General features: G+C 45.8%; 1 protein-coding gene and 1 pseudogene across 3 annotated transcripts in view; one reads left to right on the forward strand and one right to left on the reverse strand.

Moving 5' to 3' along the window:
• Positions 1-27,236, reverse strand: part of PDE1B (phosphodiesterase 1B) — a 126,242-nt gene that overhangs the window by 60,865 nt on the left and 38,141 nt on the right. The window lies entirely within an intron of this gene.
• LOC117039740 lies at positions 19,937-21,318 on the forward strand (annotated as a pseudogene).

Below are 27,236 nucleotides of genomic sequence, written 5' to 3' on the forward strand. Positions count from 1 at the left end.
ACATGCCTTCAAGCAGAGGACAGCACTTCCTCTTAATAACTTTTAGCTCTTGCTCCTTTGTCAACCCACACTTCAGCCTCTGCGCTCTTGCTCATAGAATCATAGAATCACAGAGTTGGAAGAGACCCCAAGGGCCATCCAGTCCAACCCCCTGCCAAGCAGGAAACACCATCAAAGCATTCCTGACAGATGGCTGTCAAGCCTCCGCTTAAAGACCTCCAAAGAAGGAGACTCCACCACACTCCTTGGCAGCAAATTCCACTGTCCAACAGCTCTTACTGTCAGGAAGTTCTTCCTCATGTTTAGGTGGAATCTTCTTTCTTGTAGTTTGAATCCATTGCTCCGTGTCCGCTTCTCTGGAGCAGCAGAAAACAACCTTTCACCCTCCTTTATATGACATCCTTTGATATATTTGAGCATGGCTATCATATCACCCCTTAACCTTCTCTTCTCCAGGCTAAACATACCCAGCTCCCTAAGCCGTTCCTCATAAGGCATCGCTTCCAGGCTCATGTTGCTATGCAAAGTGCTGTGTGACACCTGAGTTTTAAAAAGAGCAAGAGGGGCATCTAGAGTCACCCTTCTCCAGCCGTCAGAATATCGCCACCACGACTCTCTCGGGAAGTTGGGTTTCCAGGTGTTCTGAGGCCAAAACATTTCATGGCAAAACAAGGGCATATTTTGTACATGAACTGTACTGCTGAAATTTAAACACATCAGTTCCCTAATGCCTCCTGGGAGGGGGGTGGCACACACCAGAGGGTGACTTAATTGTGGTTTGTCAGTCACTCAATCCCCACTGCAGCTGGTATGGAAAGCAAGTGGGTGAACTGGGAGTAGGGGTGTTGGATTTGGAGAGGAGGAGAGGGAGGGGGCAGGAAGACCCATCATGGAATCATCTCTGCATACGCTGCCAGGCTAGTAACATTTCAGCCAATCAATCAAAAGGTTTTGAGCTGATGCGGCGCTGCAGACCTTCTATGAATGAAAATGGGTGGGGTTGAGAAAACCACAATTATTTTGCCTCCATTGGTATCCAGTGCATCTTTTTTTCCTTTGGGAATGTGAATGGGGAATGCATTGCACACGTGAAGAAGAGGAAGAGGGAGGAGGAGGACCATCCTTCGCTGCAGAAACTATCGGAGAGTATCTATACCACAGGCTTAGAGATTTTCAACGCAGCAGTGCCATTCTGGAAGTACCCTCCCTGCATCCAATCCAAGAAGTAAAAACGGTTTGACCAGATGTGTCCACAGGACAAATGATGCCTCTATTGCGCCACTCTCGGCTCCATTATAAACAGAAGCGAAAGGATTGCCTCCTCCAGCCTTTCATTACACCAGCTCAGGAAAATCTTTTACCTCCTCTTTTCACCCTCATTCACAGCTCTCTGTAAATCTTCACCAGGGAATAAAAGCAATTCCTGGGGATCTTACTCACAAGGAAGAGAGGAGCTCATGGACTAGAGGGGATCTTCCCCACCTGGTGTCCAGTACAAGGCACAGAAATCAAGTACTACGTCATCCTTGAAGAAGAAGCAGAAAGGGTGACCATTTGCATCCATTGCCAAAAGGAGGGGAGGCATCACACACACACACACACACACACCCAAAAAAGGACTAATAGGTTTCGCACAGCCATCTGAGAGGATTGACTTGACATATGATGCAACCACCTGTATGATGGTTTGGAGTGATAAATATATTCTTCTTAATTGAGTTACACTGTTGCTTTAAAGAGAGAGAGCGTCTCCCCCCCCCCCCCCCGCCCACCTGAGATATTTTCTCGCCTGGCTCACTTTGGAAAACCTACTTAATAGCAGCACAGAAAGGGAAAATGTGGGGGGTGGAGAACAAGAGGTTTTGCTCCCCTCTCTCATGCACAAAAAATTAAAAGAAGGCTAGAGCGGTCCATGTGCCCTACTTTGCAGAGGACAGTCCTCTACCGGAAGGGCTGTCAAGGGAACACAAGAAGAGCCCTGCTGGGTGGGACATACTTAATCTGGCATCCTGTTTCCCACTGTGGCTGTTCAGGTGCCCCAGGGAAGCCCACAAGCAGGCCAGTGAGGCAAGAGCCCTCCTCCATGTCTGTTCCATGGAGGCATGATGCCTCTGCTCCTGGAGTTAAATATAGCCATCATGAAGAGCAGTCTCTTGGGGGGTTGTCCTTTGGCAGAGATTTGTAGGAGTCTTCTATTGGTCCAAGTCCAGTTTGACTCATAATAAGAGAGAGCCTGATATGGGGTAGGGGGTTAAAGTTGCCAGTCAGCAGGGAACATCTGGACAGCAGACTGAGCAGGCACAGAGGTCACCTTCTCTCTCTCTCTCTATGGTGAGCTGTATTGCATTAATAATTATTTACAAATTTTCATCCTATACATTTAAACTAGCTCATGTGAATCAGTGTCCTCCTTTTCCTTTGTTGTGATGCGTAAGTGGACACCTGAACCCAAACCCTGCTTTATATGTGGACAGTGTTTAACATATACCATGGCCATGTCTACTTCAGCACTGAAAACTCACTAAATTGGAAGCTAGTTTGGGAGTTTCACAGAGCTCTTTCTCAGGCAGGATGTTAAGCAAAAAAAATGCAAGGATGAGGAACAGAAAGCCAAAAGATTCTGCTGGTTTAAGGCTTGCCAAGGTGATACTTTACTCAGAGTTGCAACCAGTGCTTGATTTGTTTTCCTCCAGAAGAGAGAGCAAGGGCTAGTGAAGTCAATGGCTTCTTGTTGCTGTTCCTTTCCAGGGACGCAGGCCAGCCAAATGAGATCAAGCCTTTTTCTCCCACTGGGGACAGATTCCAGCTGCCAGAAATAGGTTCAAGGTCCCCCCTCCCCTCCCTTAGGACATTTCATTGCTCAGACTTGACCACCAGCTGCTGATGACTGCATCATAGCAGCTGTGCAGAGGAGGTTGGCAGGGCAGCCACTTCCTACTGCAGAGCACTCAGGGAGTTCTCACGGACTCCGCTGACCTCAACATCCAAGGAAAGGAGCCAGATTGTTGGACAAGAGTGTGGAAAAGGAAATGGGAGGAGGGAGACTCTCGCTGATGGCGGCTTCATAGCAGCAGCAGCAGGGAAAGCATCTCCTCTCACAAGTGTGCCAGGGTTGTCACAATCACCAACGGTTGATTCTCGTGACAATTTCATGAACTTGCTCCTCCAGTTCCCTTTCAATCTGGGCAGAATCTGGGCCCGCAACAGGCCAAACCAGAGGCAGCACAAGCAACTTGATCCAACACATGCAAGCCGGATTGCCTATAAAGCTTTAGCTGAGATTCCTGCATTGCAGGAATTGTACACTGCGGTGTATAGGGTGTTAGGGAACACATTGTGCTCCTTCTGGGGCCGTTTCTCCACCTTTTGTCCCTACCTTGCACTCAGCTCTCACCTGTGGCTCCTAGACACTGTCAACATGCAACAGCAATCACATTCTGGGAAACAGCTTTGACAGACTGGCTAAACCTGGTGAGGGGAGCGGATGGGTCTCAAAACCTTGGTGGGTTAGAGGCTTCCCCTGCATGCAAAGATGGGCTCTGACAGACTGAGCGGACGAGACCAACAGAGGGTCTAACAACCAAGAAGGTGGTTTCTGCATGTGCTGTAGAGGGAAGGGAGGGGCAGATGGACCTCCTTGGAAGGTAGCCCATCTAGGAGAAAGAAACTCTGATCCTAAACCTTCATTGTCTTGCGTGATATCTTTGGGAGAAGAAAAGGCTAAGGAGTAAACCCTACACAAATCCAGAGTGGAGTCCTTAAGATGGTTGGATGGTACCTTGTACATCTCCTTCCAGCAACTCCTCCAGCCCAGCTGGTGACAAACGTCTTGCTCTGCTTTCCTTTGGACCACACCAGCAAGGTCAAGAGGGAGGTCTTGTCTTCTGGGAAGCCCAGGTCCTCCATACATGCTGCCCAGGCTTGCGCCCCGAGGAGGTCACTTCACTGCTACTAACACAGTGGTTTGACTTCACCCCCAAAGGTGCACTCCATTGTCTCTCAAGACAGATGGATGCCAACAACAACCAACCCTGGGCTAGTTCTACAAACACTCAGACACTTCTAGCTATCTTCCCTCCGTGCAAGCAAGAGGTATTATCAGAGTTCAAGGACAGGTAAGATATACTTAAGGAGGATGCAAAGTAGAGCAGGAAGGGTGTGTGCCTGGGGAGGTGATGTGACCTGTGGAAAGTCCTGATAGAGAGGGACACAGTTGGATCCAGGTCTGAGGTTCCTCACTCCTCCTATTAAGTGTAGGAGGTAGAGAGTCACTTTCAGTAGTAAATGGAGGTTGCAGGAGAGAAGGGGGAGAAGTGCACATAAAAATATGTTTCCTTTTTTTCAAATGCACATTTTATGAGGAACTGTACTGGAAAGAATTGGAAAACGCATATTTTACAAAAACCAAAATTATGTAAAATGTGTACTATTTAAAAGGGGACTTTTACAGTATTCTTTCAACAACAAAAAAAGAATCTAGATAAAACAGGATGGAACGGACCTCTGATTGAGCACCAGAAAATCTCAAATGGGATGTGTTTCAGCTGCTTAGTCCACCCCTAAAGAGGCAGCATTCTTCAGAAAGCTGTACCATGTGGTGTTTTTGAAGATACAGAGCCCAGCTCTTAAATTTGTCCCTAGTGGGTCACAGGAGAGGTGGACAAGGAGATCAAACCTTCCTGCTTTGGGGGCAGTTGCCACAACACTTTCATCAGGAAGGAAGTCATTCAGAAGTGTTTTTTGTCTTTGCATTCCAGACCCCTCCAGCAGGCATATCCTGTTGCTCATCAACAGGGTCATTACATAGGGAGATTTCAAACCTAATGAAGAGATTATTAGAAAATAAAGAGCATTTTTTCCAGAGGCAGCTTCCTGCCAGCTTCTCCGGTCTGCAGCTCCCTGCCACCGCTCCCTCCCTATTAGCACTAATCAGAACTGTCAGTCGCATGCAATAAACTTGCAATGCTATTTAGTTAACTGCATCTCAGACCCAACTGGGAGCTAATAGTATCACGCAGCAGAGCCCCTGAGCAGTGCCAGAGCCAGATGTGTGATTCACTTGGGCACATTCACTTTCCGTGGGTGTTGGTTGTTTTTTTCAGGGTGCCGGGCCATTTAATTGCAAAACTCAGTACAGACATGATTTTTATACTGCCATCCAAATTCTAATTCTTTGCTTAGGAAAACTGCATTCCACATCATATATGTATATTTAAAGCACATGCATTTGCATGTGCTCAACTGCTTTGCAAAAAAAAATTTTTTTGCTTCTGCCAAAAACCCAGCTAGCCCCTGGAAAACCCTCTCCAGCATCTTTACCCATTCCGTTTGTGGAGTTTTTGACCAGACATCAGTCACACACTTCCAAACCATTGCCTTAGGTTAAGGACTAGAAACTTGCTAAAATGAAAACTGAGAATTTCAGGACACTAATGCCATCCCACCACTGCCATTCCTAATTCCTGCACTGACAAAATGTGATTACAGAACTGTGGCGTGTACACAAAGATATGTTCTAAATACAGTTCTTAACATGGGCCTTAGAACTTGCATTTCAGCTGCATGAGCTCAGCCTCAGAACCTATGGCAGGAGTCGCCTACCTTTTGGGACTGGTGAGCATATTTGCAGACTGAAGAAACTGTTGACACCTCAACCAAGCACAAGCCATGACCAAATTTATTGGTTATAACAGATTGCTTCCTTCAAGCTTCGTTTTTTAGGGAGTTGGGGTTGTGGACAACAGGGAAGGTCTCTGTGGGCAAACTTGGATTCCATGGGCACTATGGTGGTGACCCCTAATTCTGTAATGAACGGTGTCCATTGGGTTTAGTAAGGTAGAAGGCCAAGAAGCCCACCCCAGGTGGAGCCAGAGCCAATGACAGGCAAAGTAGTTCTAATTTTCTTCCCACCCTCCTTCCTTCTGAGTTCTACAAGGGCAACTCTAAGATGAAGAAGGAGGAAGCTGACAGCCAGTATCACTGGATGCAAGTGAGAAGGCAAGCAGGGTGTTGGCTGAGCTGGGTAGGGCAATGCCCCATTCATCGTAATGGACCAGCCTCCACTGCTCTGAGCTATGGGGCATTTAACATCTGGGAAAGTAAAAAAAATCTCCTGTGTTTAAATTCTAGAGGCACAGGCCCATCCTACCACAATGGGAGCTGCATCCTGACCAGTCACTCCTCAAACCCCAAAGCCAAATCCTTGCGCAGCTCCATGTTGGACCTACAGGATGCATACCAGGTGGAGTCAGGAATAGCAGTGAGTGCAGTTGGGAATGAGCACAGTGATAATGAACTTCTTTGGTGAGAGGTTGCTTGTGGGGTTGTTGGGGGAGAATGACTCAGCAATTTTGTGAGAGTTCTCCCCATGCTCTTAATATTGGCACACAGACGCAGCTGGTGCTAAATCCGTAGACCATATCCATTGCTCCCCTGTGAATTGGAAATCTGCAGCATCAGTTAGCTGCTTAGGTGCCCAGCTCTCCATGCCCCTATCTCACAAAACCAAACTACCTGGGAAGGCTTCTGGTCTGCAGGGTTGTCAATGGCAACATAAAAATATGAAAGGAACTTATGGTCCCTGGGCCAAATCTGGCCACGTAGTCCTCTCCATTTGGCCCATTCATGAGGCCATGTTCTCTAAACCATGGCCACCTGCTTGCCCCCCTTCATGTCAAGTGTTACACCAGGTTTTGGATCCTGCTGCTGGAAAACAGGATTGAATTCCCTTCGCATAGGGAGTTCAATCCTGCTTGGCTCAGGTATCCATGCGGGTTCCCCATGGGGAACTCACTGACCCACCCCAACCCTGCAGAAAGCAGGATTGACTCCCCCCCTGCATCAGCTGAGGCACAGGGAGTTCAGTTGCCATGACCCCTGGATCCAGCAGTGATCTGGACACAGGGTCGGACGCCACAGGAGCACCAGGTGGGGAGATGGGTCTGGGCTCACAGCCAGCTGCAGGGAATAGGGAGAGCATTGTGGCTGAGGTGGTTGGGCAGGGAGTCCCAGAGGAACTTCCAATTCCACCAGGGCCTATAGGGCCAGGACTCTGTACCTCATGTACACCTTTCCCTAAGCCTGAAAAACCAGGAACTGTCCACTGTACACACCAATCTAGAAGCACTGGGAGTATACCAGGAGGGAGGCTATGGAACAGAGGAGTAGACAGAGGGCTGGCCATTAATGTTTTGAAGTTTTCTCAAGGGAGTGGAGCCTGGAGGAGGTAGTCTGGAGACAGGCATGAAAGGGCAAAGTCTCCTCCCAACCTTTGTTGGAACAAGTTGCTTACTGGGAGCTGTCCATGGTCCTCCAGCCTTGTCACTATCCCCACAACTCTGGGCCAACTTTGATAGCTAGGCACAACCACCCACCTGTTGATCACCTGACATCATTGGGTCATCAAAAAAGTGACGTGTGGGTGCCCCTACCCATCTATCAAAACTGCCCTGTGGTGTGGGAGGAGATAAAAGATCTGGCCCACTAGGCCAAAAAGGTTCCGCATCCCAATAGAACAGCTTAACAGGGAGAAGCATGCCAAGACCCAATCAGGTGCCACTAGCCCCTATAAAGCAGCAATAGTCCCCCCCCCCCCAAGCAGCAGCACATCCAGAGAGACTAACTAGCTACAAAAACTCATGTCTCCCCTCCAGCCTTTTGCTGGCCTCTTTCCAAACTGCTTCTGGCCTAAACCCAGACAGGTAGACTGTGACCCACATTCCTAACTCTAGGAATAGTAACTGATTATCGGTGTCCATTAAAGCAAGCAAGCCTTAGCTATGAAGCTACAGAGAAATCTGCATGCTGTAGGTATCAAAACAGTGTTCTTAGTTTATTTTACTTTATTTTTTTTAATCTATATAGTTCCAGGAAAATGAGCATTTTGTCTTAAGATGTCCTTGGTAGAGCCACCAGAAGCTCTGTATGAGGCTAAGTGGGTTGGGCACTCTGTGGTGGGAGTTTAGATGGCATTGAGGGCAGCAGAAGGGCAGGTGGATCAATCTGATCCAAGGGGCACAATCTGTCAGTAAATTCTCTTTCTCGGGCTCCAATGAATAAACAGGAGCATGCATGAAGATGGTAAGTGTGTGTTTTTACTTGGCCACTTAATTTCAATTGCTTTGGGTAGCAAAACATTCTAGCAAATCAGGGGAGCCTGTAGCCTCCAACTCCCATCAAGCCCCAGCCACAATGATCAACTGCCAAAGATGGTGAAAGTTGTAGTCCAACAACATCTGGAGGTCCACAGCTTCCCCGACCCTGTAGAAGATGATCCCCTCTGTTAACTAGGAGAATGGTGTCATTTTGGATTTCACCCCTCATGCACCAAAATGGATTAAAGCTGACCCCAAGAGGGGCTTTTCAAGCACCAGATCCATTTTTTTAAGCCTTGTTTGTTACCAACCCAGACCACCCCACAATGTAAAACGGATATACCAATTTCATCAGACCAACACTGCGGGGGATTGGTATTGTGATCCCTACGTCCAGCAATGACCAGGACGCTAGGTGCTTCCAAATGGGGGTGCTTAATTTGCAAACTTCTCATTGAAATATCAAAAATGAGATACTGGCAAAAGCTTTTTTTATTTAAAAAATGAAGTGTAAATCTGAATTAAACTGGGGTGGGTTGGGGAAATACAGGCTGGCTTTTTGATGCCAACACACACACACATGCAAGAAGAGAACTCATCTCACAATAAATGCCCACCTGGGGGCACCCATTGAGTCAGAAGCTGCAGGGCTACCAGCTATGGAAACAGACCGTGTTTCTGGCTTGAAAACCGATGCTTGTAATCAGTTGATTACTCCAAGGGTGTCAGGCAGAAGCCTCATGAAACAGATTCCGCAGCACCAGAGCTCATAGAACCAGAGCCAGAATCCTCATGGGAATCTTTCCCCAAATGCAAGGGACCAAGTGCCTCCCACATTACTGTCAAATCTGAGGACAGACCATTTAAGAGACTCTAGTTCCCCACAAGGGGATGGAGCCTAAGAGAGGTGGGCAGGGAGCAGAGGCTCAAAAGAAGCCAGTTCACATCCAACCTCTGTCTGAGCAGGGATCTCTCCTTGCTCAGTGGGATCTTCTGCAAGACCAGGACAGGGCAAGGGGTGGCAGTGTGGCTTCACACTGCTTAGACATGTCAAGAAGGGAGGGGCAGCATTAAAGGCACAACCAGCTCTTGGGAAGGGGTTGATGTGTTTACAACAGTGCCCTCTGCACCCACATCCTCCCATCTGGGACAGGATCTGTACACTGTGCAGAGAGAGAAAATGTGACCTTGAAAAGCAGCCGCCCGAGACTCCCGCCATCGACCTCTTTGTTGATCTCTCTCTCCAACATGCCATCAAAAGCTCCCTACGATGGGTAATTGCAATAGATTTTGCAACAGCAGTTTGGGCTGCTGAGAAAGCTGATGAAACTGGACATGTAATTATCTGATGTTTTGTGCCCTGCACACTCATTGTAAAGCCACTTAATACAGATTTCCTTTCTTGGTAAAAATAAAAACACAATAGCAGCAAGGGGAGTGAGTAGGTGTCCTAACTTTTAAAGAAGAAAAAATCATTCAGATGCACGGCCTTCCCTATCCCTAGGCTCCAAGTCAGGCTAAAATTCATTAGCCATTGCACAGTCACAATTACCCTGCAGATTGTGCAGTGCCAGCTCCATGTTTCAGGAGCCTGGAGGCAAGATGCCTTCAGTGGCCCACTGCTGTCATCAGTGCCAAGCCTTGAATCATATGAAGCCAACTCAGTCAGAAAATTGATAATAGGGGTATAAGGAGCTATTTTATACAGAGTCAAGCCATTGGTCCATCTAGCTCAATATTGTCTACAATGACTGGCAGCAACTCTCCAAAGTTTCAGACATTCCTAGTCCTACCTGGAGTTGCCAGAGACTGAACCTAGGACATCCTGCATGGAAAGCAGAGCCCTAAATAATGATGGATCTTCAAACTAACCATGTAGGGCTCTCCCTTATGCTCTTATCTGGTTTCCAAGCTCTGCCAATCCCAACCCTCCCTCCTAACACCATCTGGATCCTGATCCTGCCCAGATTTATGTCAGCTCTGGGGTGAGGGGTGAGTGGGAGCCCCCTCAATCCAACAGCTAGGATTTCTGTCCTCAGCCTGCATCCCAACAGCAGAAGTTCCAAGGGGAAGCTTGAAGCTTGAGCTACGTGGCATTTTCTCCTCACGTTTCCCAAGCTCGGCACCATCTGTACCACACCAAGCCGACCGCCGAGACCAGCGCTGTCTGCAAATTGCAATTTGCAATGAAACCCAATCACTCGGAAAATAAATAAATAATAACGAGAGAGACGGCTGATTGAGTCACTTAAACAGCTCAACTTCGCAACAAACATCACATCAGGGGGTGGAGGCAGGGGGTGTATAGGCACTTTTGTTGTTGTTCAGTCGTGTCCGACTCTTTGTGACCCCCTGTACCAGAGCACGCCAGGCACCCCTATCCTCCACTGCCTCCCGCAGTTTGGCCAAACTCATGCCAGTTGCTTCAAGAACACCGTACAACCATTTTGTCCTCTGTCATCTCCTTCTCCTTGTGCCCTCCATCTTTCCCAACATCAGGGCCTTTTCCAGGGAGTCTTCTCTTCTCATGAGGTGGCCAAAGTACTGGAGCCTCAACTTCAGGACCTGTCCTTCCAGTGAGCACTCAGGGCTGATTTCTTTAAGGAAAGTTTGATCTTTTTGCAGTCCATGGGACTCTCAAGAATCTCCTCCAGCACCATAATTCAAAAGCATCAATTCTTCAGCGATCAGTCTTCTTTATGGTCCAGCTCTCATTTCCATACATTACTACTGGGAAAACCATAGCTTTAACTATACGGACCTTTGTCGGCAAGGTGATGTCTCTGCTTTTTAAGATGCTGTCTAGGTTTGTCATTGCTTTCCTCCCAATAAGCAGGCGTCTTTTAATTTCGTGACTGCAGTGATCATGAAACCCAAGAAAGTAAAATCTCTCACTGCCTCCATTTCTTCCCCTTCTATTTGCCAGGAGGTGATGGGACCAGTGGCCATAATCTTAAGTTTTTTTGATGTTGAGCTTCACTTAGCATCAATAATAACTATTTATTCCACTTCTGGCATGAGTATAGAATCATAGAATCATAAGAGTTGGAAGAGACCCCAAGGGCCATCCAGTCCAACCCCCTGCCAAACAGGAAACACCATCAAAGCATTCCTGACAGATGGCTGTCAAGCCTCCGCTTAGAGACCTCCAAAAAAGGAGATTCCACCACACTCCTTGGCAGCAAATTCCACTGTCCAACAGCTCTTACTGTCAGGAAGTTCTTCCTAATGTTTAGGTGGAAACTTATTTCTTGTAGTTTGAATCCATTGCTCAGTGTCTGCTTCTCTGGAGCAGCAGAAAACAACATTTCTCCCTCCTATATATGACATCCTTTTATATATTTGAACATGGCTGTCATATCACCCCTTAACCTTCTCTTCTCCAGGCTAAACATACCCAGCTCCCTAAGCCGTTCCTCATAAGGCATCGTTTCCTGGCCTTGGACCATTTTGGTTGCCCTCTTCTGGACACGTTCCAGCTTGTCAGTATCCTCTGTTTGCAGGAGTGACTGATTAACAAAGGGAGAGGGTGTTGAAGAAAGGATGATGAGCCTCTTGGTCCAAACCCTGTTTGGGAAGGAAAAGATGGCACGGAGAGCCTAGGGGTACGGAGAAAACTTGGTTCAGCTCATTCTACCTAATTCATGCTTTACAAAACAATCCACAAACCGAAACAAACAGCATTTTGCTTTGTAGACATGGCCCACTAGGGGAAAGTGTGCATGGAAATGCATATACTGGTGAAAACAGCATACAAAAATGCATAACATATGGGGAAATTGCTTTGCAAAATTGTGTACATTAGATACGCAAATGTGAATATTAGGAGAAAGTCACACTAGAATGCTGAGGAATTTTTAGCAATATGCGACTGGCATGGCAATGTGGGAAAGTAAAGTAGAAAAAGCAGGAACTGAAATTGACAGATTCTTCCACATCCTAGGTGTGGCATCATGTTCCTTTGCACTCAAAAGCTGCCAGTTTGCCTCAAGAACAACAACAAAACCAGTAACTGGCAAGGTATATAATACCGTTCTAATGCTAGAGCTAAGCGAATCAGGGGCTGATCTGTGTTTGAATGAGGGGACACCTGGGAACCTGTGTACAGCATCCTGAGCTCCTGGGGGGGGAAAGCAGCAGGCCATCAACTGACTGATATAAATTAAGGCCACACTAAATACACTAATTTTATGCAAAATTCAAAGCAATTATGGTTTAAAGTGGTGAAAGCACTATCTCCTTCCATCTGGGCCTACCCACATGCTGTGATTATCCAGGAGAGCCTCTGCGTTCCCAAGTCAGGAAAAGGTCTCTGTGCCTCCTGCAGGAAAGTGATAGTGCTGGTCCTTGAATTGGCATCTGCCTGAAATGCTGCTTGAGTTTGATCTTCCCAAAATGACTCTGTTGCTGCTAAATTTTCTGCAATGCTGCTTATGTTTGTTTGCTTAATTGGTTGTGCAGTGTTCAGTCATGATTTGCTTTAAAGATTATTGCTAGCTTCCCCAGCTGGAGGTCTCATTCCTGAGGCAATAGGCAGGAAATTGTTTTTGAAATAACGACAATGAATAAAATTGAGAGATCATAAGAATGTAAGGGCTTTGGGATCTGAGCAAAGGTCCATTTGGCCCAGCATCCTGTTTTCGCAATGGCCAGAAAGGTGCCCATGTGAAGGCCACAATCAGGACACAGATGCAACGGCAGCACTCTCCCCTGGAAGCACCCTGGAGAAAATATTTGAGTCCATGAGATCATAGAATCAGAGTTGGAAGGGTCCCAGTGGGTCATCTAGTCCAACCCCCTGCAGTGCGGCAATCACAGCTAAAGATCCCTCTTCCTCCCTCCCCTCTACTCTTCACATCTTGGCTCCAGCACCTCAATCCTGGACTATTATGCACGGTTCAAGATCCTAATTAATAAGGTCTGGTTTAAACTAAACCGGGATTGCAGCACCAATGCCAGTGCACAAGTGGGGGGGAGAGGGTGAGCTTGGAGTGTGCAGGCCAGTTGCTCCTCGTCATGAGAGCAACAACGCTAAACCCTTCTCATTCCCCTCCCAACTGCTGCTGCCCCTGTGCCAAGTGGCTCGGCACTTGTTTGATCAATTGCTGCTTCTGAACATCCGCCAGCTGAATTCAGCTGCTCTTTAATCGACGCCCGTCATCATCAGAATATTGTTGCCAGGTGACTGAGCCCAGCAGCCGGCTGACACCAGTGCTAGCTGAGCAAAAGGGCCCCACCACAGCCAAACAAGAGAGCAAGTGGAAGCTCATTTGTGCTGCTGCTGCAGGGATCAGGCCGAGGCTTCTCTTGGACTTCGGGTGCTCAAAGGGCTACGTCACACACGCAGCTAACAATTTATTGACAGTGTTTTTTCTCCCTTCTCCAAGAGCCTTGTCTGTTTGGAAATGAGGGCAAAAGAGGCAGGAAACAGGGGAGGCAGAAAAGCAAGAAGAGGAGGAAATCAAAGGGTTCCGAAAGCTTGTGTGTGTGTGTGTGTGTGTGTGCACGTTTGTGTGTGTTAAAAAGCAAAACAAAAACCATGCTTATTTTCTCTGTTAATTGGATCACTTTCCCTGGTGTCTGTGATATTATAAAGTGATTAGGGCTGCAATCAACCATAAGCTTGCAAGGATGATGAGTGCTGCATGTCTAATGTGTGGGCCACAAAGGGAACCAAAGCAGAACATGGGCTGGTACACTGCAGGCAGCTTGGAGAAGACAAGAGGACTATTTGGAGGGAACAGCAATAGTTTCCTGAACCACAGTTTAGGCTTCCTGGCTATGCTCCTCTCCCGCCCTTCATACCAAGGATTACATCTTGGATTTTCTGCCAGAAACCCATGCACTCTGCTGCTGAGCAACATGCCCTCTCTTTTTGCATCTGAGCCACCAATTTAGCCTGGTTTGAGACTGCTCGCATCACCGGGTCTGATTGCAGTTGTAGTCCAACAACATCTGGAGGGCACCAAGCTGGCAAAGGCTGCTCTAGATTATGAGTGTGTTAAATGAATCTGGTTCTCTCATTACCTGTTTAGCACCTCCACGCCTAGAACATGGAAACACGAAGCTGATGCCTGGGTCTGGGTCTGGGTTTTGCAAACACATGTACTGTATTGCATTCTACTCTTCCTCCAAAGAGTTCAGGGTGGTATACAAGATTACAAGTCATGGGAAGAGCATGTCCTCCTCATCACTTCAACTGAAAACCTTAATCACTCATTCCTATGGCTTCCACAACCGCAACAGGCACACATTTTCAAATTTAATTTTGCAGCCCTGAGAACTAGAAACTTGCTGCTTAGAAACAAGCAAGCAGATTGTTTCAACACATGGCAAAAATATAATTCTAAATATATTTGGCAAAGGGAAAAAACCAAGAATAAAATATGAACTATTGATAGATGCAAAAGAAAGAGATTTTTCCCTGCCAGATATGAGACTATACTATGAGGCATCCTGCCTTTGTTGGTTGAAGGAATGGATGACATTAGAGAATTCACATATTCTAGACTTAGAACGCTTATTTTATTTTTGGTTGGCATGCTTATTTATGGTATGAAAAGGTAAAAGTGCATTAAGGACTTAAAAATCATATAACTAGGAAAAAATGTAGAGAGTATGGGATAAATAGAAGGATTTAATAGAGGTAAAAACAACACTTTGGCTCTCACCGTTGGCAGCTATAGTGGTAAAGAAAAAGAATATCAAAGAAGGGTGGATAACTTATATAGATTTATTAAGACACTAGTGAGGAGAGTATAAAAAATAAAGAATTATCAGGAAAATTAAAGCATGGATACAATATCATCATTTGAATAAAGTATTTAAGAAAGATAGGATACAAGGGTTTGGGGAACAAATATCACAATTGGAGAGATCTGTTGGAATGTAATGTAAAAGTGGTGTCTAAAATATATAAAATATTATTGGAATGGGAGACAAAGGATGAGCAAGTAAAATCCTCAATGATACATTGGGCAATAGATATTGGTCATAATATAGACATGGAAGCATGGGAATGATTATGGAAAATGGATATAAAATTTACAGCATGTTATGGTCTAAGAGAAAATTACAGTATATGAAAATGATATATCAATGGTATCTAACACCGAGTAAATTGGCCAAAATGTATAAATCTAAATCAAATAAGTGTTGGAAATGTAAAGAAAAAGGTTATTTTTATCATATGTGGTGGTCTTGCAGTAATGTTAAAGCTTACTGGGAAGTGATATATAATGAAATGAAAAGGATGTTTAAAATAACGTTTGTAAAAAACAAACAGAAGCTTTTCTTTTGGGAATTATAGTGACAGAATTACCTAAATTGTATAGAAACTTATTATTAACAGCAGCAAGAATGTTACTTGCCCCGAAATGGAAAGAAGCAGAAGTCCCAGCAAAGGAAGAATGGATACAAAAACTTATGGAATATGCAGAAATGGCGAAGCTTACCGGAAGAATAAGAAATCAAGATAACAAACTTTTTATAAAAGAATGGAAATGGTTTATTGACTATTTACAGATAAATTATAAACAGATAAGGATATTGGCATGATTATTGTGATAACCTGCAGTTTCCATCTGCATTCATTTGGAATCACAGTACACACAGACACACACACACACAGAGAGAGAGAGAGAGAGAGAGAGAGAGAGAGAGAGAGAGAGAGAGAGACATATAAAACAAATTGGGTGCTGCCAATTTGGGATAAATGTGTGCTGGACAATTAACAATCCCGAATGTGCACACTGTAGTGGTGGGAGGAAGAAGGTATGAAACAAGATGTTTGTGCAGGGGGGGCGGGGAGAGAAGATGCCCTCATCTGAACCAGACCTTTTCAGAATTCACAGGTCGTTAATTCAGGCAGAAATTCCATTTGGCCTTGACTCCATTAACCAGCCAGGATCTTGCTGGGTCCTTTATCTTCCACCTCCGCCAGACTTGACAGCAACACTAGCTGGCAAAGCAGCTGCCAGGACATGAGCCAAGGCAAGGAAATGCTCAGAGCTGTGAGCCTCCCAGCACCCAAGGGAGCCCTTCCACCGGGCACGCTCCCTTTTAATTACTTGGCTGAGCCTAGCGATTAAAGTTCTGTTTCCGCCGCTGTGGCTGAAGCAGCCAGGGGCTGCCTGTTAAGTTGATGCACGATAAGGAGCTCAATAGCAAAGCTATTTCATCTCCTCCTTGACGAAAGGCAGAGCTCCTGCCTACTAAGGAGTGAGGGCTACAGCGCAGCTCTGCGTGTGTGTGGAAGAGAAGGGCTGCCTCTGCTCCTTGCCGGGAAAGAGGGCTTGGGACGAAATCCCTTGGCACATCCTACTCACTTCCCAAGGGGAGGTCCCAGATTCCTACAGCATGCTGACCCATTTGTGAAAGACGAGTTTCTGGGATTATATCAGGTGCAATTTACTTTTATTTTCCTTTCCACCCAAGAGACACAGAGCTCAGGATTTACTGTCTACTGCAAGGATAAGGAAACGGTGGGTCCTCCACATGTTGCTGGACTACAGTTCCTATCAGACCAGTATGGCAAATGGTCAGGAACGATGGGTGTTGGAGTCTAACATATGGAGAGCCACAGATTTCCCATCACTGATGGAGGTACTGCTTGAAAGGCATCTGAGCAGTTCTGCTTCCTTTTTATATAGTCTGCCTCTTGCACACACACCCTTTTTAAAGCCCCAACTTTTCCTAGTTGCTGATTGATTACTGATTGATTACTTGGCCTCCATTTAATCTTGAATGGTCAGTGGTCAAAACAGTATTAAAAAGAAAAGAAACAAGTTGTAGATTTAAATCAAGCTTCCAATCTCTTCCCTACTCCATCCCTTTGATTGCAAGAAGTTGAATGATTTTTTTTTACTTATTTATAAAAACTATTTCTTTACCGCCTTTCACTTAAGAGTACCAAGGCAGTTACAGTATCAGTTACAGTATTGAGAGTGCTAAAAACTGGCATTAAGAATCCAGGAACACCCAAGTGAATAGACATGTTTTTAAAACCTGCACCCACCAGTGATAATGTGAATGGGAGGACACACACACAAATGCAACACATGATATAACCCAGCCTTCACCACCCTGGTGCCTTCTAACACATATCACAAAAAGCCAGATCCAGTAGTTACAGCACTCTGGGGGTAGACTCAGGTTGTTCAGGATCTTGCAGTTACTGGCTCATAAAGCAGTATGTACTTTTTAAATGTCCATCCCATTTATTTGCAATACAGCTTTGTGAGGCAGGGTCAGACAGAGGGAAAGCAGTTTAGGTGCACACAGGTTTGTAAGAGTCAGGAAGCACTGACTCATTCAGCTGAACATTCTCTACACTGGCTGGCAGTAGCTCTTCAGAGTTTCAGCTTAGGGCTGGAACCTGGGTTGATCTGAATGCAAACCATGGGCTCTCCCACCTGCTGAAAGCCACCATGCAGAGGGCCTCGCTGTTCACCCAGCAACTGTGACTGCGTTGGACACTTGTACCTGCGCTTTTTTTCAGATGAGTGCCATTGCCATTCTAAGAGAATAAGGGAGGTGTTCATGGTGAGCTCCACCACCTCTTTTTCTAGAAAAATAGCACTGGCTGGTACATCAGTGTCACAACAGTGTTTATTTGCTGCAGTAAACAAGAAAGTGTAAAAGCAAGAATAAAATCTTTAAATGTGCCCTAGATATGTGCCAAGAAGCTAAGAGCAATTCCAGCTGTGACTACACAGAGACATGCATCTCCCTTTCATACTTTTTTAGCGCCATAGCTATGGCAAAAGAAAAGACTGTAGCCAGTCTTTTCCAGATGTGGTTGGACTACAACACCCAACATTCCTGACCATGCTAGCTGGAACAGATCAGAGATGTCCTTCAACAACTGGAGGACACCAAGGTGGGGAAGGCTGAAATAACTCAAACCTCTTCAATCAAGGACAAGGTCGCAAAAGAAACCAAATGCAAAATCATGCTCCCACCCAGCATTCACACAGATACATGAAACCTTTCCTCTCACAATCCCCTTAACCTGGAGGGTTGGGAGAAACCCAGAACAGGTTCTTTTGTGGTGGGAAGGTGAGGAGAGAGGGGAAAGTCCTGTTGCATATGAGTCAACTGAAAGAGAAGAGTGGAAGTTGGTGAAATGAAGGGTGGTATTCTTATTCCACTGAACAAAAAATGGAATCCTTGAAACGGAGACTGTGGAGGAGGTACAGTGGTACCTCAGGTTACAGACGCTTCAAGTTGCAGACTCCGCTAACCCAGAAATAACGCTTCAGGTTAAGAACTTTGCCTCAGGATAAGAACAGAAATAGTGCTCTGGCAGCATGGCGGCAGTGGGAGGTCCCATTAGCTAAAGTGGTGCTTCAGGTTAAGAACAGTTTCAGGTTAAGAACGGACCTCCGGTACAGAGGTACCACTGTAATGGACAGCAGAATCAATGTGCAGAGAACAGTTGACAGTGATCCTTTTGGAAACCCTGTAGGCTGAATTCAACTTACTGGAGCCTAAGGTTCCATATCACAGGGCTACTGCCATGCAGGCAGCTCAGTGGAACAAGTGACAGAGGATCTTCCTGGGAGGATTCCCATCACCCATGGAGAAGAGAGAAGGATCTCCATCTACTCCACAGAAGTACCTCCCATGCTGCTTTCTGGAATGTCCAAAAATGCAACATGCAACATGCGGCCTGTTCTTAGCTGCAGCCATTGCTATTCTTCCAGCATTCCAGGTAGCAGTTTAGCAAGTCTGAGCACAGAATGGATGTCTTTAATAGGCTCCAGCTTATTTCCCCAGCACTTTTCTCAGGCACCCAGCAGGTGCATGCTCAGCATGTATTAAATTAGAGGCAAGAAGAGCTGCTTTCATGAGAGGAAATTAGGCTTGAGAGAGAGGCAGGGGGAGGAGGGGAGAACTCAGCAGTTCAGGTGCCAGAGGGGGGGGCAGGCAGGTCGGCAGGGGGGCAAAGAAAGCCAATCAGATGTGCAAAAGGCCTGCCAGGGAATGCTGCTGAATAAAAAAGGGCTGCAAGTGGATGGACCACTCCCCCCCCCCCAGGCAGTGAAAGAGAGAATGCTCAGCCTACCAGCACCAGCTCTGCAACGTCTTCAGTTACACCTCCAGGGGTAGGGAACCTGAAGCCCAGGGACCAGATGCAGCCCCCTAGGCCTCTCTGTCTAGCTCTCGGGACTCTCCCCAGCCACACGCACACTGGCTCTGCTTTGCCCCATCCTGGAATGCGTCCTTGATCTCTGGCTGGAGGACACAGAGGCATGTGCAAGCGTGTGAAGAAACTAGCCTACTGTACAAAAGTAAGATTTACATTTGCTGCTCTGCCCGTTTTTGCTTCTGGCCCTGCCCGCCAGTGGCATGTGGCCCCTCAAATCCAATTCCCATCAGCCTCAGGCAGTATGGCCAACGGCGAGGGATGGTGGGAGTCACAGTTCACCATCATGTATTAGGAGGAGATACGATAGTTCTACTTGGCTTTTTAAAAAATACTGACTTTTAAAGTCGAGTGCAGGGGGAGGGAAGTCATACGGGTGTGTGAGTGGGGTTTTTTCTTTTTTCTTTTTGTTTGTCGCTTTTTGGTATGTATGTTTGTTGCCTTTGTATTTTTGTGCAATCATCAAATAAAGAAAAGTGCAAAAAAATACTTTTTTGTCAGAGGGCAAATGGGCAAATTTAGCAGGGGATCAAATACTTCCCCCCCCCCCGCTCACTGTAACTGATCATTCACACAAGCAAAGTCATCCAACAATGGCCGTCCATGTGTAAGACAGGCTTCCCCAGGAGCTGACAATCGTGGAAGATGTGGCCGTGAACAAGAATGGAGCCGGGGGGGGGGGGGAATAGCCAACCAAATCTTGTGAACCATGGTAGAAACAGCTACGTCTGGAGTGCCTGTTCTCAGTTTATGTGAGCGAGGGGATGCCATGATCACAGAAGAGACCGGCAAATTCTTCAAGAAAGAGAAAGATATGAAGAATGGTACAGTGGTACCTCGGGTTAAGAACTTAATTCATTCCTGAGGTCTGTTCTTAACCTGAAACTGTTCTTAACCTGAGGTACCACTTTAGCTTATGGGGCCTCCTGCTGCTGCCATGCTGCCGCCGCCTGATTTCTGTTCTCATCCTGAAGCAAAGTTCTTAACCCAAGGTACTATTTCTGTTTTAGCGGAGTCTGTAACCTGAAGCGTCTGTAACCCGAGGTACCACTGCATTGCCTTCTCCACAAGTATATCGGTAAATAACTGTGTCTGTCACTTCTCCCCCTTGAAAAGTGACAAGGATTACATTCTCAAAGATGGTGATTTGGTCAAAATTGACCTGGGAGTCCATGTTGATGGCTACGTAGCAAATGTAGCTCATAATTTTGTCATTGATGCATCAAGGGAAACTCCAGTGCCAGGTCGCAAAGCTGATGTCATCAAAGCTGCTCACCTCTGTGCTGAAGCTGTTCTGCATTTGGTTAAGCCTGGAAACCAGAATTCACAAGTGACGGGTGCCTGGAACAAGACAGCTCATTCATTTAACTGCACCCCAATTGAAGGGATGCTATCACACCAGCTGAAGCAGCATGTGATAGATGGGGGGGGAGAGATTATCATTCAGAACCCCTCAGACTAGCAAATAAAGGACCATCAAAAAGCAGAATTTGAGGTCTGTGAAGTTTACATTATTGATGTTCTCATCAGCAATGGAGAAGGAAAGGCAAAGGACGCTGCGCAGAGAACTACAATTTACAAAAGGGACCCTTCCAAGCAATATGGTTTGAAAATGAAAACTTCCCGTGCCTTTTTCAGTGAGGTGGAAAGATGCTATGCCACTCACTCTCAGGGCATTTGAGGATGAAAAGGCAAGGACGGGGGTAGCCGAATGTGCTAAACATGAGCTGCTACAGCCTTTTCATGTCCTCTATGAGAAAGAAGCAAAGTTTGTTGCCCAGCTTAAATTCATGGTGCTTTTAATGCCCAATGGTCCCATGAGGATAACTAACAGACCCTTTGAGCCTGAACTCTACAAATCAGAATTTGAAGTGCAAGATGCAGAACTGAAGGCACTCCTACAGAGCTCAGCAAGCCGCAAGGCCCCCCAAAAAGAAGAAAAAGAAGCCCCCTAAGAATGCCAAGAATGCCACAACAGGGGAAACAGCAGAAGAGAAAGAGACTGGTGACTGAACAGCTCTGATCGCCTCTGCGTAGCACCTGATTCTTTCTCTCACATGCCCCAACTCAAAACAAGAGAAACAAATATCCCTTTATGCCCGATTGTCTCATAGGACCAAATGACAAATAGCCTGAACTTCCCACAGAGTGTAACCAGTTGTGACTGGCTTTGCCACTGAGGGAGGAGTTTCTTGGCCACTTCAGATTACTTTTAAAAGTATGAAATAATATAATCAGGAGTAAAAAATAAAAATAAAATAAACAGGCTTCCCCACTCAGGTTTAAACACTCGGGTTTAAGCCCTTATAACTGCAGAGATGAGCCCACAAATATTTAGGCACCAATGGTGAAAAATCACTCTGCACGGGCTCAAATCCACTCTGTTCTGCAGGGTTGAATCACATATTTATGGGCAAAGTGCTGTTTAAAGAAAATGAGTTCTGCATCTGTGGTATGGTGGCCCCTGGCTCAAAATCAGCCCTGCAGTTCTGACCAAGTGAGAAGCAAGGTCAGGTGAAGTAGAAAAGAAAGGGGCCACCAAACCAACAAGTTTCAAAACCTGACTTTGGGGTTTCTACCAGTGTGGTGTAGTGGTTAAGAGCGGTGGACTCGTAATCTGGTAAACCGGGTTCGCGTCCCCGCTCCTCCACATGCAGCTGCTGGGTGACATTGGGCTAGTCACACTTCTCTGAAGTCTCTCAGCCCCACTCACCTCACAGATTGTTTGTTGTGGGGGAGGAAGGGAAAGGAGAATGTTAGCCGCTTTGAGACTCCTTAGGGTAGTGATAAAGCGGGATATCAAATCCAAACTCTTCTTCTTCTTCTATTTAAAAATTTGGAGAATCAACATGTCTCTGGGCTGTAGGCTTAAGGAGTCCAAAATAAGACACCACAGACTCCCCTAGAAAGGACCAAGCACTTCCAATCCCAGCTGGATCCAATCCAAATTCTCCAATTTACTTTTGAGCAGTAACTCATCATGATAGATTGCTACTAATGGCCACTCAATGCATTTAACCCCATGGCCCCAATTACCACCCCCAGCAGCTGTGACCTTTTACTGTAAAAAAATGTGCTCAGCACAGCCTGAAATGGCTTGTTACTCATTGCCAAGCCAGGGCCATTCATCTTTGCTTTTTTAATTCTCTGCACCATCCTTTATTGGGCAAAATATTTCTTTGGAGGCTTTAATGTGTTCGGTAGAAATTAGCCCTTTTAAAAAGATTTATTAGGCAATTAGCAAGCTTGGAAAGATAATCATTTAATGTCAAAAGCAGGATTGACTTCCTCTTTTTAGAAGAGGAATCTGGGCAATGGATACTGAGTTTCTTTTACTGTGGCACGGGTGGGGGGGGAGACACCCTCTCCACTTTGTCCTCGGGCAAACAGCACTGGCTTGCAAAATGCATTTTGCATCTTTAAAAGAAAAACCATAGTAATTACCTTGCGGGTGGTTCCACCTTAATTTTTCCTGCACAAGTATGAGTGTTTACCAAGATTACTGAGGCCCTTTCTCCTAAGTAAGAGCCCAGCTCCATCACCATTTTCTGCTTCCACCTCCTGGGATTGTTATGTTATTACATTTTATCCTGCCTTTCTTCCAAGACCCTCAGAGCAGCAGACACTTATCCTCACAACAAGCCAGCAAAGTAGGCTAAATCAAAGAGATGGTGATCATCCCAGAGTCAAGGATTATGAGCAAATGGGATTCATAACTCCCAGATCCAAGTAAGAAATCCTAGCACAAGGGGCACCAACCTTTTGGGGCCCACGGGCACATCTGCATACTGGGAGAATATGTTGTGAGAACCACACAACTCACCACAACCAAGCACACCCTACAAACTGGTCTATTGGATACAATAGTGTGTTTCTTTCAAGCCTAGATTGGGGAGGGGGAGAAGTAGGGAGACAGGGACCCTTTGGGTGTCCAGAATGTCCTCTGTAGGCACATGTGAGCCCATGGACACATTGCCAACCCTTTTTTGAACACTACCACATTGGCTCTTGAATGTGTACATGTCAAGCTGCACAAGATGCAAGAGGAACTAAAAGGAAAGCCATTTGATCATTAACCAATACAATGCAACTGAAACATTCAGTCTCACAGAAAACAGTTCACTGGGCAGTTCACATGGGCAAGGGTGTCATCTTCTAAGGGCTGTACACAGTGCGCCAATGGCCTATATACACTTGAAGCAGATCAGCATCACTGCTTCAATTCCTAATTCAAAAAGGGGGGTTGCTCCACAGAGCACTGGCTAGTTGTGCATTATTTAGGGATTTGTGGGTATGTGGAACCAAGAGGATAATGGGCTGCTTTTTCTTCAATAGGTTACAAAACAAGCAGGAGTGCTGTGATGCTGTATAATTAGGTTTCGCTGCAAGAGTGGTTGCTACAGGCTTGGTGGAAGTGGATTTTCCTAGTTGGAGATAAAGTAGAGTGGCTGGGGGGGGGGAGCAAGGACCAAGGTATGTCCCCTGAGCCAAGTGGTAGAGCATATACTTTGCCTGCAGAAGATCCAAGGCTCAGTCCTTGGCATCTTATCTAGAAAAGATAAGGCAGAGCTGCTGTTCGACCATAACAAGCTAGATCAGGGGTAGGGAAGTTGCGGCCCTCCAGTTCCCACCACCCCTGTCAGCTTGACCTGTGTTGAAGTATGGTGGAAGTTGTAGTCCAACAAGACCTGGAAGGCCACAGTTCCTCTTCCCTGAGCATCATAGGCCAACAGTAGGACACAACAGAAGGCAGCTGCATATAGAAAACACTCCTTAAGCAAGCAGATAAATGGCCAAAGGAGACAGGATTTTTTTGTAAAGGACTTTAAACTTTTCTACAATCAAGTGGTATTTAATTTTTATGAAACTAAATAAATAAATAAATAAATAGGGAGAGACCAGGTGGGTTATCAGGAGACAGCGGAAGGTGGGGCTTTGGATAAAGTTATCTCTCACAGAAGCAAGGGAATAAAAAGAGGAAGTGTGGCACGGGAAGAAAGATTAATATTAGATAATTTACAAGGTGACCCCCCCCTCCCGAAGTTATCTACTAAACAAACAGCGAAACCATGATGGAAGCAGTGTGTTTCCCCTCAATCCCCTTGAGATTTTGTTTTCAAATTCTAATCTGCTTTGCACATTTGTAATAACAGATAAACACAAAAATCTAAAACAGGTAAAATAAATGGAGAAAGAATAATTTGGTTGGTTGAAGACAGTGAAGAAGGAAGCCGGAACTGTCATTGGCATTCTGTCTGCTGTGGAACAAGACAGGCAAGGGAACTGGCCAGCTCCCTCCAGTACCTTGGACAGCTCCCAGTGCGCCACTACATGAAAAGCCTGGAAAATCAGCCAGGAAGCCAGATGCAGGGAAATCACAATGAGGGAGGACAAGGCAGCAGCACAGTGTGTTTGCATCTGCTAAGGGTGTTTGTACAGGGGGATCACAACCCCAGTTCTGATAAAGATACTGAATGGTCAGCACCTCATTAGTTTACTGCTGTGTGAACATAAAAGAGCCATTATGTTGTTGAATTAGTGTTTTCACCATATTGGAGTCATTTAGATCTCCAACTCCTTCCTTGTCCAATATGTAATTTCCCCCAATTCACATTAACTAACGCCAATAACCGTGTTACTGAACTACCCAAACTAAACAAAAAATACTATGAAGGGTGATTAAAAGCACAGAACAAAACCAGCCACTTTATTAAAGGCAACATGAAGGATGTTTTCCCTGGTTTTTGAACCACCTCGAGTTCAGCTATGATCCCCCAAATGGAACGTGGGTTTAGAACTACCAATAAATCTCTGCTGCATGCAGAAGATCGCAGGTTCAATCCCCAGCTGGGAAAGAACCCTGCCTGAAATCCGGCAAAGCTGCTGCTAGTCAGTGCAGACAGTACTGAGCTAGATGGACCAACTCAGTACTCAGTATACGGCAGCTTCCTATGTTTCTAACAGGGAATATGCAGTAGCTTATTTTTCACTTGGCCCCTTGTAAAAGCCTCAATGGGCAGATCTCAGCTAATCCTGTGTCATGTCTCATAACAGCTTTTGCCTGGCTGAGGTAAGCAGGGAGAGAGCCTAAGAATCTGCTCTCCCTGCCAATCTAGGCTCACATTCTGTGAGGACCCACAGGGCATATGCACTCCCGCACAGCATGTTCACACAGAGTGATGGAACACTACTTTCTCAGTCTTACTGAAGCCTGCTGCTTATCATTAAGCCACATGATCTTTCCTAGCTCTAGTTTCTACCCTATTCTGCATTCACACAGAGCTCCAGAGCCTCCAGGTGTAAAAATCCAAGGCACTGGGCCTGCACAGAAGCCTAGGAACCAGCAAGGATCAGAGGCAGAACTACAGGGTTCAGGACCTACTCGGAGGAAAACATGGAGCATTGTTAAGACTAGAGGACTTCACTGCACATAGGCAGGAGTGTGTTTATTCTGTGTTTCCATGCTCACAGCACACAAGCACAGAAATTCATCATTGGCATTGAATTCAGTATTCAGGTGACATTAACTAGTTCGCTCTCTCTTGCTCTCGCTCTCCTATTAAGTTTGGAAGAACCAGGTGGGAAATGTCCGCTGAAATCCCAAAGGCTGCTTTTCACATTACAAAGAAAAGCAAATAAGCTGTGCTTCCGCTTTTTGTGCTTCTGGGATAGATAGTATGCAAAGGCATGCACACTTGCACATATTTTACTTTTTTTCCCAAAAAAATTATTGGTGTTTCCACTTAAAAAAAAAACAAATACAGAAATAAAAACATCAAATCAACATATAAAATAAAACAAATACAATAAACAATACTAATAACAAAAATAAAAACTTATACAAACCTTAACATCACAGAAACACAGGAATCTATTCGTTAAATTCTTATTTCGAATCTTGCACATATTTTACATGCCCCATGGGGGGGGAGAAATTGTGCCAATTTTGCCTGATACAATTTATGCCTCATACAAGTCACAGAATCCAGCTTTTCTAGCCGTTTGTGTTTCCTGAGTGCCACATTCTCCTTTCTTAAGTGTCATGTATAAACACAGCTCAAATTATAATTGGCAAGGGGACAAGATATGCATTTAGGAGGAGACCAAGTCCGGACATCCAGGTCATCTCCCAAACCATTACGAAGCAGCAGTGGGGGAGCCATGATTTACAGCACATGATTTAAAGCATAAACCCCCACTCCTCACTTTCTAATTTATTTTTATTAAAATATTTGTAATTCCCCTTATGACTACAATTCTCCAAGGCAGCTAAAACATGAAAAATAATTTTCAAAAAGAACACTCCTTTTTTGAGGGGATGGGACTTATAAAAACTAAATTAGCAGCACCGTTGTTCAAAGCAATAGAATCAAGAAAGAGAAACTCAACATGGCAATCTTTTCCTCTGATCAGTTTCCCCAACGTTGCGGGAGAAAAGCAATCTTCAGAAGTATTGGCAGTGGAAAGGCAGCAAGAAGGTAAAGGGCCCAGGATCCCTCTCCTGTCCTGCTGTTTCTCAGCTAAAAATTGCACTCAGCCGTTGCTGCTGATTGTCCACTGCTCACCGCTGACCCAGGCTAAACACCTCCTGCAGCAGTTAATCTGAACTTCCCCAAGCTGGCTCTATCCAGGCCAGATCCTCCAGCGACTACTTAAGGCACAGTCCCCGTACTTGGACATGTTCCTCCATCTGCAGCACATATAAAAGGGACAACCTACATATAAAATGGGCCCCAAAGTGTCTGCACACAGCTTTGCTCACAGAGCATTTGTGATGGTGCCAGCAGGCGGTTTTCTACCTTCCACAAACCAGCTGGCCCCAATCCCCTTCGGGTCATGCTGCCATGGTTTCTATTCTTCCACAGTGGTGGGAGAGAGAACAGAACACCCATAAAAAAGAACAAAAGAGGCAGCCGAGTGAGAGGAGCGCCAACTTCCCACATCGCCGCTGTTATCTCTAGTATGGGTCAGCACTGAGAGCTCACTGAAGGGAC

This window comes from Lacerta agilis, chromosome 2 (assembly GCF_009819535.1).
Source record: "Lacerta agilis isolate rLacAgi1 chromosome 2, rLacAgi1.pri, whole genome shotgun sequence".
NCBI classification, from domain to species: Eukaryota; Metazoa; Chordata; class Lepidosauria; order Squamata; family Lacertidae; genus Lacerta; species Lacerta agilis.